Below are 9,757 nucleotides of genomic sequence, written 5' to 3' on the forward strand. Positions count from 1 at the left end.
CACACCAAATAAAATGATGCAAAAGTTGCAAAAAGGTATTGCAAAATGTATTTATTATGTGAATGAAAAATGTCTTTTGCTTTGAAATATCACAGTTTTTGTGTGTGTGTGTGTGTTTATTTATAATTTTCAGTTCTGCATCCAAAGTAAATGGCATTGTTTCTAAACATACTGTTTCTAAACATACAATGGCAAATATTTTAGTTTGTTTTCATATTGCAGCAAAACTGTTTAGAATTATATATTTCTAAATTGGTTCTGCATTTGTTTTTACTCTTGATATTGTTCATCCAGTGAGACCTTGGAGAACTCAGGTGAAAAAGATGTTGAAATAAACATATCCACATTAATCTGATCATTATTCATGTTTAATATGATATTTCCTACTCACTTGAGAAATTAATAAATGACTGCAAAGATGTTCATTCATTGAAAGGCTACATGGTTTTTATTTTGAAATGTTTTTCGTTTTATTTTAGAAACTTTTTTGTCTGACCATCATATGAACAATATACTGCTGGAATTGATCTGCTTAAAACAAATAAAGAGATATGAAATCTGTATATATATGTTTATACACACACACACACACACACAATAAAATATAGGCCTTATTCTATATAGATAAAATTATTTTCAGTAAACAATTGCAAATAATTTGCAAAAATGTATTTAATCTCTGTTCTCTGTAAGGTCAAATGAAAGAGAATCAACATGTAAGGATTCTTGAGTTTGGAGGAACTAAATGGGTGTTTGGTTCACCTTGCTGTAACTCAAAAATACAGATGCATTCATATTTATTCATATATATTCATTTATTCATTTGCCCACCGATTGGTGTTTTCTTTTTAGTTTAGGGATTTTTATTTTAATTTATTATTATTATTTTTCTGGCTGCAAATCATGAAAAATGAGACTAAAGCACACATTGCAGAAGACAAACATTCAGAAAGGGCTCTTTGAGAGCATTTGTCTGCTCTGTATTTCATGTGTGGTGTGAAGGAAGCTCAGGTAAACTCTTGGCCATCCTGACAGGTGTGTTGCCGGGGAACAGTGTGAAACACAGACAGCATTAGCACACATGAGTGAGCTGCTGCAGGCCTGACTCCACACATCCACCAGTCCAACCGCACATTTCACTGCTTGCTTGCTGGGCCTCATGCATATTATGAGACATTAAATACATTGGAAAAGTTGACATCCTTGTGTGACTGACAATATTCTAACTTCATTTTATAAACACTTTAACTCTAACTCTTGGTGTAAATAGACAAAAAGAGTAAAAAATTATGTAGAAGATGTAGAGATTTTCTAGTAAAATGTACTCCAATACAAAAAATGAAACTATTTTATTTTATTGCAGTATATTTTACAAGAAAATTATATTTCAGTCTTTCTACTTTCAAAAAGTTTTAACCAGTTATTTATAATTATTTGTAAAATCTAATAGCAATATTTTAGTGAAAATTGTTTTAACATTACTTTTTATACAACTTTGAATACATGGTTCTATATATATATATATATATATATATATATATATATATATATATATATACACACACACACACACACACACACACATACAGTACAGACCAAAAGTTTGGACACACCTTCTCATTCAAAGAGTTTTCTTTATTTTCATGAATATGAAAATTGTAGATTCACACTGAAGGCATCAAAACTATGAATTAACACATGTGGAATTATATATGGAATTATATACATAACAAAAAAGTAAGAAACAACTGAAAATATGTCATATTCTAGGTTCCCTTTCAGTCGGTTACGTTCGACGTTACGAATGTGGATCTCGCCCGAGAGCCCAATCACCTTCGAGTGGTACAAAACAGGCCAATGGTATACAAAGTACCTTGGTCTGCGGGATTTGCATCGCGAGCTCCGCCCCGCAGAGCGGGTATATAAGGAGCAACGCGAGCAACTCGCATTCAAGCTATCGCTTCGGAGCCGAGCACATCGTGTACTGCTTTCACCAGAGTGCTACAAGCAAGAGCTGGTGTTGGTGTGACGGCGCGATTCAGCGGTTCGTCTGGGTTTTGTGACAGCTCCCGCGTTCCCCTGAGCGCTTCAACACCTCTGAAAGAGCAAATTTCTTTCACAAAAGAGATACGGGCTGATTTGCGTCTTTTTAAAGATGTCATTTCGCCCGTGTGTTTCTGGGTGCGGTCGATACATCGCTCCATGTGACGGCCACGATCGTTGTGTCACGTGTCTGGGCTTCCAGCACGCTGAGACTGCGTTCGTGGATGGCTCATGTTCTCATTGCGGGGACATGACCATCTCGGCATTGAGATCGAGACTCTATTACCTTAAAAGGTATAGAGTCCCCTCTGCCACACCCCGTTCTAGCTCTTCTTCTCGTAAGAGGGCTGCTTCGGCTGGTGGCCAGGGGGATCTGAGGGTTACTGTGTGGGCTTCCCCGACGAGCCAACCTCCTCGGGCCACACCCCCCTCACATACGCCGCAGCCGGTTGAGTTTCTGGATGAGTTTGCTGGACCCTCTCAGGTTCCTGACATCTCATTCGGGGCTCGCGAAGAGGACCGTATGTCGATCGCTGCATCACAAGGCGGGCTTGAGTCCTCGGGAGATGAGGATTCGGCTGCGTTGCCTCCCTTGGGAGTGCCAGCGTTGTCAGAGTCCGATCCAGGATGGCTGGATGATTGTTTTCTGGGGGCTGCTCATTCGGATCGCCAGCACCCCCCTCTGGTTCCTTTCTTCCCAGAAGTGCAACCAGTTCATGGAAGGCACCTTTAACTGCCCGAAACCGTTCTGGTACTTCCTCCACCTTCACTGCCCTCGATGGCGGCCAAGGGGTATGCTGGGATTCCCCCGGTGGAGCGTTCTGTTGCAATGCAGCTGTGTCCACAGAGCGCCTCCGCTTGGCGTGGTGGTCCCAAGCTGCCCTCCAAGGCCTGTAAGTTCTCATCCATGCTTGTGGCCAAGTCTTACAGAGCTGCGGGCCAGGCCGCTTCTGCCCTGCATACCATGGCATCACTTCAGGTCTATCAGGCCAAGCTGCTCCGGCAGCTGCACGAGGGCAGTGCTGACCCAGGGGTTTTGCAGGAGGCGCGCACTGCTACCGACCTCGCTCTATGGGTGACGAAGGTCACTGCGCGCTCCTTGGGTCAGGTGATGTCCACTTTGGTGGTCCAGGAGCGCCACCTATGGCTGAACCTGGCAGACATGAGGGAGTCTGATCGTGCTCAGCTCCTCAACTCCCCAGTCGCCCAGGATGACCTCTTCGGCGACACGGTAGAGAGCTTTGCCCAGCAGTTCTCTGCCACCCAGAAGCAGTCTGAGGGGATTAGACACATCCTGCCCCGGCGGCTGACTGCTGCCTCCACCCCGCCGCCGGCACAGCCGCCTCAGCCTGCTCGTCGCCGAGGGCGCCCCCATGCGGCCTCCTCCACTCCCGCTCGGCCACAGCAGCAGCCTCCACCCCGGCCGCAGCGAGGAGATGGCCGCAGAAGGGCGGTGCAACCCCAGGCCAAGCGGCATTCCTGCGACGGGCGACCCGGAGTTGGAGACGTCAGCTCGTCAAGAGATGGTAGCAGAATCCTTTGTTCTCGTTTTCTTTTTGTTCCGCCACTGGCCCTGCGGCCGGTGGTACCCAAACCTTCACTAAAAGAGCTGTTTCCTCTACCTCCGGGTCCCAAGAGGCCACGAATGACAGTTGGCGACGTGCTTCCTCGCCGCTCTCATTCTCCTCTCCGCTTGCCATTTTCCATGCAAAGCCGGCCTGAGAATGCTTCGCCTTCTCATGCCCTCTATGCTACTTGGAGTCAGACGAGTGCCCGCACTCCGCCTGCCCTAAGGGACGCTATGCCTCCCATGCCGGGGCTGTCTGCTCCACCACGCTGCCCCACCGTGGGTATGCCTGTAATCCCCTTGACCCCGCTGGTTCAGTTTCTGGGAGCCTGGCTAGAGCTCCCCAGGCCTTCCCGCTGGCTCATCCGGACGCTCAGGCTCGGCTACGCGATTCAGTTCGCCAGGCGTCCCCCCAGGTTTCGGGAAGTCCACGCGACGATGGTGGGCAAAGATGCCCCTGTCATGCGTGCGGAGGTCGCGACCCTGCTGGCAAAGGGCGCAATAGAGCCGGTCCCTCCAGCCGACATGAAGTCCGGCTTTTACAGCCCTTACTTCATAGTACCTAAGAAGACAGGTGGGTTACGGCCAATCCTGGACTTGCGTGCCTTGAACCGAGCTCTGCAGAGACTCCCATTCAAGATGCTAATGCCCAAGCGCATATTCGAATGCATTAGTCCGATGGATTGGTTTGCAGCGATCGTCCTGAAGGACGTGTACTTTCATGTCTCCATTCTTCCTCGACACCGTTTCTTCAGTTTGCTTTCGAGGGGCAGGCATATCAGTACAAGGTTCTCCCATTCAGGTTGGCCCTGTCTCCCCACGTCTTTACGAAGGTCGCGGAGGGAGCCCTGGCTCCCTGCCCTGGCTGCGCAGTCACTGCCGAATTGCCTGAGACAATTCGAGGGCAAGAGAGCGGTTCCACTGTAACTGTTTCAGAGGCTCCTGGGGCATATGGCGTCCGCGGCGGCGGTTATACCGCTCGGGTTACTCCATTTGAGACCGCTTAAGCACTGGCTTCACGACCGAGTCCCGAGATGGGCATGGCAACAGGGCACGCTCCAAGTGACCATCACTCCGACCTGCCGCCGAAACTTCACCCTGTGGTTGGACCCCTCGTTTCTACGGGCCGGCATGTCCCTAGAACCGGTGTCCAGACATGTTGTTGTGTCAACAGATGCCTCTGCCATGGGCTGGGGTGCCATGTGCAACGGGAATGCTGCGCTTCAGTGGCATGTCAATTGCCTCGAGTTGCTAGCAGTACGGCTTGCTCTGCACGGCTTCAAGGCCCTGCTGAAGGACAAGCACATTCTGGTCCGTACGGACAACACTGCGACAGTAGCGTACATCAACCGTCAGGGTGGTCTACGCTTCCGCCGCATGTCGCAACTCGCTCGCCATCTCCTCTTGTGGAGTCACAAGCATCTGAGGTCGCTTCGTGCAATTCACATTCCGGGCAGGCTCAAACGTGCAGCCGACGAGCTCTCACAGCAGCAGTCTCGCCCCGGGGAATGGAGACTCCACCCCCAGTCGGTTCAGCTGATTTGGGAACGCTTCGAAGACGCTCAGGTAGACCTGTTTGCCTCTCCAGAAAATTTCCACTGCCAGTTGTTTTACTCCCTGACCGAGGGCACACTGCCAGTTGTTTTACTCCCTGACCAAGGGCACTCTCGGCACGGACGCCCTGGCACACAGCTGGCCGCTGGGCCTGCGCAAGTATGCGTTTCCCCCAGTGAGCCTTCTTGCACAGACGTTGTGCAGGATCAGGGAGGATGAGGAGCAGGTCCTCATGGTTGCCACCCTCAAGGTCTATGTGGCCGCCATTTCGGCTCACCATGACCCTGTTAAAGGTAAGTCTCTGGGAAGGCACGATCTGATCAACAGGTTCCTGAGAGGAGCAAGGAGGCTCAATCCGCTTCGCCCTCAGCAAGTCCACTCTTGGGACCTCGCAGTGGTTCTGTCGGCAATGCAGAGGGCTCCCTTCGAACCCTTGCTCTCAGCTGAGATAAAGTTTTTTATCTTTGAAAACTGCGCTCCTGACGGCTTTGGCTTCGGTGAAGAGGGTCGGGGACCTGCAGGCATTTTCAGTTGATAAAGCGTGCATGGAATTCGGGCCGGCTAACTCTCATATCATCTTGAGACCCCGGCCTGGGTACGTGCCCAAAGTTCCCACCACTCCTTTTAGGGATTAGGTGGTGAACTTGCAAGCGCTGCCCCTGGAGGAGGCAGACCCAGCCCTGGCGCTGCTCTGTCCAGTACGTGCGCTCCGCACCTATGTGGACAGAACTCAGTGCCTTAGGACCTCAGACCAGCTCTTTGTCTGTTACGGAGGCCAGCAGAAAGGAAAGGCTGTCTCCAAGCAGAGGTTATCCCACTGGATAGTGGATGCTATTGTCCTGACTTATCAGGCTCAAGACCTGCCATGCCCCCTAGGGGTGAGAGCTCACTCAACTAGGAGTGTAGCTTCCTCCTGGGCGCTGGCGCATGGCGCCTCGCTAAAAGACATCTGTAGAGCTGCGGGCTAGGCGACACCTAACACATTCGCAAGATTTTATAATCTCCGTGTAGAGCCTGTGTCCTCCCGGGAACTCGCCCCTACGGGCCAGTAAGGACCTGCTCGGTATCAATCTGCTTGCTGCGCCATTCCACTCCGCGGACTGGATGTGTGCACTATTCCCCTCAGGAGAGTTCCTCAGTCAGAACCCTGGGTTCCTCCAGCACTGTTAATGTCCAACACTTGTGTACATTCCCTTTGGTCAGCCCTGTGTGGGACTAGGTGCCTCCATGTGTTGTGATTCCCCTTTCTGGGCAAACCACGTGTGTATGTCCACAGTAAGTCTCTCCGCAGCATGTGTCTTTCCCTTGGCAAGCCCCTTGCCAGCTCTGTCGTTGAAACTTCCACCCTGCGGGCTGGGTACCTCAGAGCTCTTATGTAGCACCACCTTGGTGGATACCTGCCTTCTGTAAGTCCTCCCACGGGCAGGCAGCCTGCTAGAATACGTCCAGCTGGAATATGCTACCCAGTGTATTCTATGCAAGTTATGGGCCCTCACTTGTGCTGGCCTCACGACAGGGTGCTATCACTCACACGGGTCGCTGGAAGACAGCCATGTAGCGTTTTGTAAGGGACCCCATTCGTAACGTCAAACGTGACCGACTGAAAGGGAACGTCTTGGTTACGTATGTAACCCTCGTTCCCTGAAGGAGGGAACGGAGACGTTTCGTCCCCTTGCCACATTGCTGTTCCGCTGAATGGTCAGGTCACTGGCTCGGCTCCTCAGCGAAGACTTGAATGCGAGTTGCTCGCGTTGCTCCTTATATACCCGCTCTGCAGGGCGGAGCTCGCGATGCAAATCCCGCAGACCAAGGTACTTTGAGTACCATTGGCTCGTTTTGTACCGCTCGAAGGTGATTGGGCTCTCGGGCGAGATTCCCATTCGTTACGTCTCCGTTCCCTCCTTCAGGGAACGAGGGTTACATACGTAACCAAGACGTTCTTCAAAGTAGCCACCTTTTGCTTTGATTACTGCTTTGCACACTCTTGGCATTCTCTTGATGAGCTTCAAGAGGTAGTCACCTGAAATGGTCTTCCAACAGTCTTGAAGAAGTTCCCCGAGAGATGCTTAGCACTTGTTGGCCCTTTTGCCTTCTGTCTGCGGCCCAGCTCACCCCTAAACCATTTCGATTGGGTTCAGGTCCGGTGACTGTGGAGGCCAGGTCATCTGGCGCAGCACCCCATCACTCTCCTTCTTGGTCAAATAGCCCTTGATGCCTTCAGTGTGACTCTACAATTTTCATAGTCATGAAAATAAAGAAAACTCTTTGAATGAGAAGGTGTGTCCAAACTTTTGGTCTGTACTGTATATATATATATATATATATATATATATATATATATATTTAGAGTCATGTTATATATGTACATATTATTGTGTCCAGCTGTACAGTACTGGTACTATCCAATATGCTTAAAATGAAAATATTGCATCTGATCCGATCAGAATGAGCAATATTTCATTGCATTATTATTCATGTTATGCTGCATGCATTAATATCTTCCTATTTACGATTTTATTTGCTTTTTAGACTTACAAAGTATTGAGACTTGTGCTTGAACTATTGTGTTATCCAGACGCAGTACCATCATATATATGAGTGTGTAAGTAAAGATTTTCTCACATAAAAATCAGAACACACATGAAATATATTTTTTGGATTAGAATCTGCATTAGAAAATGTTTTAATGCATGAAAATGTACCAAAGAACATGACAGCGGAAAAAAAATCCAGTTTACCCCAAAGACACAAAGATATAGTGTTTGTGAGAGCCGGCTGTAGTGGAGACATGTTCAGGTTTATTGGTGAGTGAAGCGTGGCCCTTTGACTTCATTAGAGATGTTCCTCATTTGACACATCCTGAATAATATACTTCAGACAGAGATATTTGTGACTTGGTCTGAGCGAGAAACAGCTCTGGAAAATCAAACTTTTATGTTTGATTATTGAATGGCAGAAGCGTGAGATCAGAGCGAGGAAGAATATTTCTACTTAACATGTTTTCAGTGTTGTTTCCTAGTCATAAATTTGATTATCACTCTAACAGCTGACTGCAGTGTTTGTACTCAGTTGGAAGAATTGGAGCCAGTTAATGAGGAAATTACAACAAATCTAGAGAGAAAGCATGAAAACACAATAAGTCAAACTGTTTCTTTCACCTATCCCTGGAAAGTTGAGGTGAGTTCTTTCATCCATGCATAATACAAGCCTTTTAATCATTCACAGAAGCATTCAGAGTAACATTCCCACCTTATAAATCTCTCATTTAACTATTTACTTCCAGTTTCTTTACCTTAAGGCTAGTTTACATGAATAACTCAAATGCAATTAGAGCTATACTTTTCCAAAAAAAGAAAATAAAAAGTAAATCAATGAATACAGGGATGTGTAATGCATTGGACGTGTAACGCAAGCCCAATACAGATCTACAGAAATATAAGTCTGATGTATCAGCACAGTTGGAAAAGCAGGCAAACAGAGGTGTAGATTCCCCTGCTGTCACCCTCAAAGAAAGACAAGAAGGCGCAAAAGCAGATTGGCTAATCCTGTAGCGTTTACAGCAGGGCTTAGGAGCATGTACCCCACCGAAACCGGAGAGCCTTGTTGTAGCTCAGACCAGACAGGTGAAACCCTGCTAGTGCCTTTAAATGTGTGTTCGGCACAAATGCTGAAAACACCATGTGTTACATTCTCCACACCAACCGCACATATAAACTGCTACGCTTTTACACATACAGTACATGTACATACACATACAACATATTAAAATGTGAATACTGAGCACTGTCTAATACAGATGGGTATCTACTTATTTATTTATTGGACCTATACTTTATACTAGGTGTTTTTAACAGCTGGGTACTTCCTTTCAAAAATGTAGAATTATGCGATACTTGAAAGCTTACAACCCGATCTCACAGGAAAACATAACTATTTTACAAGGTGGCTATTTCATACAAGTCAGCCTAGTTTGAACACGGATGGCCCAAATATACCTTGGCCTTAATTCCTATGAATTTTGGTTAGGTTTCAGGGAGGACCTTCATGCTTACAGTTTTTCTAAAAATCTTATATTTGCTTACGAATCACATTGACTGAATTCATGTTAAATGTCTCTTTGTAAAATAGTCACATTTTCTCATGAGATTAGGTTGGCATAGTAGGTCATATAAAGTACATAATATAAAGTGAGTCCTAAAAGCAAGTGTAGCTTGTTTTGTGTAGAAATAGTGCAAAGTCGTAATTATTTCGTACTCTTCTAAATTGTAGCATTCAAAATAACATGAACAGGAGATGAGAAGCAGAAATATCATATTTTAAGGACCAATTCTCTCTATTAACTAGCTGCTTATTAGCATGCATATTACAAGCATATTAGCTGCTTATTCTGCATGATCATATTTTAGATCCATTAATCCTACCCCATACCTAAAAATAACAACTATCTTACTAAGTATTAATAAACAGAAAATTAAGAGTTTATTGAGGGTACACTCTTAATTAACAGTGAATATGTTTTCCCTATTCTAAAGTGTTGCAAGGCTTTTTTAAAGTAAATATGTAGAAATGATTAAAGTATTTCTCCGTTAACAC

Source organism: Carassius carassius, chromosome 24 (assembly GCF_963082965.1).
Source record: "Carassius carassius chromosome 24, fCarCar2.1, whole genome shotgun sequence".
Lineage (NCBI taxonomy): Eukaryota > Metazoa > Chordata > Actinopteri > Cypriniformes > Cyprinidae > Carassius > Carassius carassius.